Genomic DNA, 5,000 nt, shown 5'->3' on the forward strand with positions numbered 1-5,000 from the left:
GGCCTTGCAGTGACCTTTGGCACGTTGTGGGCTTTAGTGTCTATAGTCTCCATTATTGATATCTCGCCTGATTTCTCCCTCTTATATACACTCACCAGCCACTTTATTAGGTACACCTGTTCAACTGCTCGTTAACGCAAATATCTAATGGTGTGGGGGATATTTTCTTGGCACACTTTGGGCCCCTTAGTACCAATTGAGCATCGTTTAAACGCCACAGCCTATAGGGGGAATTGTTGCTGACCATGTCCATCCCTTTATGACCACAGTGTACCCATCTTCTGATGGCTACTTCCAGCAGGATAACGCGCCATGTCACAAAGCTGAAGTTTGATCATCTCAAACTGGTTTCTTGAACACGACAATGAGTTCACTGTACTCCAATGGCCTCCACAGTCACCAGATCTCAATCTAATAGAGCACCTTTGGGATGTGGTGGAACGGGAGATTCGCATCATGGATGTGCAGCCGACAAATCTGCAGCAATGATGCTATCATGTCAATATGGACCAAAATCTCTGAGGAATGTTTCCAACACCTTGTTGAATCTATGCCACAAAGAATTAAGGCAGTTCTGAAGGCAAAAGGGGGTCCAACCCGGTACTAGCAAGGTGTACCTAATAAAGTGGCCGGTGAGTGTATATGCCATTTAACTGACGCTTTTATCCAAAGTGACTCACATTGCAGTGAGTGCATACATTTCAGTATACATGGTCCCAGCAGGAATCAAACCCACAACCTAAGCGTTGTTAGCGCCATGCTCTACCAACTGAGCCACAGAGGACCATATATATATATAGAGGACCCCTCTTCTCCGCACAGCATAAATATTTCAGAACCAGGTTTTCATAGATGGCTTTGAAGAGTGATAAATGAAAGCTCAGGAGCTGTGGGCTACTCACACTCGGTTAACTGTAGGCTACAGTCCCAGGTATCGCGTCAAACTCTTTCATTTATGTGTTCTTCCCTCTTGCAGTTTACCAGCGATAGGACTCTCATACTGAGAGTCTCTATTCCTGGTCGAGTTAATTAAGCAACTGTATTGGAGCTGCGCTCGTCTTTTGAATTCTGAACAGGTATTGGTCTTTTAGATATGCTCATCTATTATTCAACAGCCGGTGAGGACATGGACCGTGCCTGAGCTGATCAGCCAATTGTATCTCAGCTCAGTAACGTTAGATCAGGGTCTGCAGAGGTATTACTCACCAGTCATCTAACAACAGCCCCCCACCCTCTCTCTCTCTCTCTCTCTCTCTCTCTCTCTCTCTCTATTCCTCTCTCTATCACTCTCTTTCTATTCCCTCCTCTCTCTCTCTCTCACTCTCTCTACCCCCCCTTTCTCTCTCTCTCTCTCTCACTCTGAGACTCATGTCCTCAGATTCCCTTCCAAAGGTCTGTTTCCGCTCCCTGTCAATAGCGAATATTTGTCTTTAGTAGATTCATGGCGTGTGTGTGTGTGTGTTTGTGTGCGCACGTGTGGGCGTGTGTGTGTGTATATTACTGTGTGTGTGTGTGTGTGTGTGTGTATTACTGTGTGTGTGTGTGTATTACTGTGTGTGTGTGCGTGCGTGCATGCGTGTGTGTGTGTGTGGGTTTGAGGCTGTGTGTGGTGACAGTGCCATAGTGTCTACATAGCAGGGATGGGCTCTTTGTCCAGACAGGTATGCTTTGGCTGACTGGCTCCAACAAGGTCTTTCAGACAGGTAACAATAGCTAGCGTGCGCAGGGCAAAGCCAGGTTGGTATTTTGGTGACTCGCCCCCCTTTGGAACGCCTGCCTTTGGTCGTGTTATATTTCCAGGAGTGGTTTGAAATGGTTGTGATTTAGGTGGGAATGTTCTGTCTTTCAGTCTGCCATTCTTTCCATCCCAGTGGTAGAGTTTATCTTGGCTGTGGTACAGCTGCAGTAGGTGTGTTCTGATAGGCTGGCTGTGCTGCAATAGGTGTGTTCTGATAGGCTGGCTGTGCTCCAGTAGGTGTGTTCTGATAGGCTGGCTGTGCTGCAATAGGTGTGTTCTGATAGGTTGGCTGTGCTGCAGTAGGTGTGTTCTGATAGGTTGGCTGTGGTACAGCTGCAGTAGGTGTGTTCTGACAGGTTGGCTGTGGTACAGCTGCAGTAGATACGTTCTGATAGGCTGGCTGTGCTGCAGTAGGTGTGTTCTGATAGGCTGGCTGTGCTGCAGTAGGTGTGTTCTGATAGGCTGGCTGTGCCGCAGTAGGTTTGCTATGATAGGCTGGCTCTGGCATGTCAGGCAGGACCTCCAGCAGCAGAGCCGTTTAGGTTGGCAAGCGTTCCCTCCCCACCCACGCCACGCTGCAGCCAACTAAACACCCTGAAGCCTGATAACCTGTCAGAGGAACACAACTCCCACTCCATCTCTAGTTAAATACCTCTCAAGTGGATATCTCCTCCTCATCCTCCACATCCTTTTCCACCTTCTCCTCCTCAACCCAACTCTTGCTGCAGTATAGGCCTATACATTCAGATATAAAGAGATTCCTCCTCCTCCTCCTCCTCCTCTTCCTCTTCCTCTTCCTCCTCCACCTCCTCCTCCTCTTCCTCCTCCCAGCACCAGTAGTTGACCAGTCTTTGCTCAGAGAGGGATGTTTTCTGTTTCTGTTGTACTGATTCATGTCTGCTGCTGTTGTAATGGAGTCTTTCTGCATGCCAGGGCAGCGCTGTCTTCTGTCTCTGACAGCATGACTCATAACCTGTAACGTCTTACACCAAGGCAGGGCTGTCTTCTGTCTCTGAGAGTGTGACTAATAACGAATAAGGTCTTCTACCAAGGCAGTGTTGTCTTCTCTGGGAGCGTGATTGATAACCAATGAGGTCTTACACCAAGGCAGGGCTGTCTTCTGTCTCTGAGAGCCTGACTGATAGCCTATAACGTCTTATACTAAGGTAGTGCTATCTTCTGTCTCTGAGAGCGTGACTGATAACCATTGGTTATTGGTTATTAACCAATGAGGTCTTCTACCAAGGCAGTGTTATCTTCTCTGAGAGCGTGACTGATAACCAATAAGGTCTTATACCAAGGCAGTGCTGTCGTCTGTCTCTGAGGGAGTGACTGATAAGGGGGTGTTCTGGAATTCCCTGTGATAAATGTTTCATATCTATAATAACCATATTTCCTTTTAGAAAGTAATTTTAAAGAGGAGTCATTGTGGTTGAACGCACCACTGCTTGCGGAGGAGGAGAAAGGTGAGGCCTGAGGTGGGAGGAGGGGTGAGGGCTGGGGCTAGGAGGGAGGGGTGAGGGCTGAGGTGGGAGGAGGGGTGAAGCCTGAGGTGGGAGGAGGGGTGAGGGCTGGGGTGGGAGGAGGGGTGAGGGCTGAGGTGGGAGGAGGGGTGAGGGCTGGGGCTAGGAAGGTGGGGGGAGGAGGGCTGAAGTGGGAGGGGTGAGGGCTGGAGTTAGGAGGGAGGGAGGAGGGGTGAAGGCTGGGGCTAGGGGGAAGGGGGAGGAGGGGTGAGGGCTGGTGCTGGGGATGGGGCTGGGGCTGGGGCGAGGGGGGAGGAGGGCTGAAGGCTGGGGCTAGGAGCAGAGGGGGAGAGGGGTGAGGGCTGATGTGGGAGGAGGGGTGAGGGCTGGGTCTAGGAGGATGTTATTGCAGTCTCTCATGATTTACACAGAGGAACCACCTCCCTCAGGATTCCAACGTTCCAATGACCCATCTCTCTCTGTCTATTTATTCAGCCTCTCGCTCAGCCTATTCTCTCTCTCTCTCTCTCTCTCTGTCTCACTGTCTGCCTCTTTCTCTCTCTCCCCCCAGCTCCATAGATTTAGTGCCACAGTTTATTTGGCTCTGGAGAGGCTCTGGCGAGTCCCAGTGGAAAGCTTATTCTCCCTGGACAGACCTAGTAGGCTGGGGCTCTTAATGAACATACAACACCTTTATGGAGGACGGCAGAGAGGAGGGAAGAGAGGAGAGTAGAGAGGAGGGAGGACAGGAGGGGGGAGGAGGGAGGAGAGGAGGGCAGGGAAGGGGAGGAGGCCTACAGTCAAACATCCTCCATATCAGCTGTAATCTAGTGGTGACTGTCCACTGCAGGGCCGCTGAGCAGTTTCCTTCTGGGCCAGGCGGCCTAGTTTGATATCTGGTCCTGAGCAGGGTCCTGAGCAGGAACCAGACGAGGCCAGCGGTGACAATGGAATATCCCAACAACATCCTCCTGTCCAGAGCTTCTCTCTCTAGATATGGTTTTATAATCAAATCTCCAACTATTATTTCTACTCAAAACATTGAATATGTGTATTTTCTTCCCCTCAGCCATGACAGCCTGGTGTTACCTGAGTCTCACCCCTCTAGAATACAGCTGTAGTCTGGCATGTCTGGCATGTCCGTTACTCTGTCTGTCTCTTTCTCTGTTCCTCTCGCTCTCTATCTTTGTCTCTCTCCCTATTTCTTGGCCCCCCCCTTTCCCTCTCCATCCCCTCCCCTCCCCTCCCCTCCCCTCCCCTCCCTCTCTCCCTCCCACTTTCCCTCCCTCCTTCTCCCTCTCTCCCTCCCCTCCCTCCCCTCCCTCCCCTCTCAGACATGTGCTGTATAGATGTTATCAGTGACCCTTGTAGGTGACCCTCATGTGTAAAGGCCCTTCATGCTCAGTAATGCACGTCTAATCATGGCCATTACATTATACTCTGCTAGTCTGCAGCCATTATGACCACTGTACTGTGAACCCTGTCTGTCCAGACCACAGCCTGAGAACCTCCCTGTAACAGACTGCAACCCTTTGTTTGTCCAGACCACAGACCGTAACCCTTTCTGTCTGTTCAGACCACAGACCGTAACCCTTTCTGTCTGTCCAGACCACAGACAGTCACTAACCAGCCCACTGTCTATCCCATGAGGGGGGGGGGGGTTCCAGTGTATTTCATAGATCCTTCTGTGTCACCCATCCTTCTGTGTTCTGTTGCACACTCACTGACCCTTGACCCCTGAACCGACCCTACTTTGACCCTGACCCTGGTGGGTGGACGTCAGGGTGTCAGAGGGTGGA

The sequence above is a fragment of the Argentina silus genome (assembly GCF_951799395.1).
Source record: "Argentina silus genome assembly, chromosome: 8".
NCBI classification, from domain to species: Eukaryota; Metazoa; Chordata; class Actinopteri; order Argentiniformes; family Argentinidae; genus Argentina; species Argentina silus.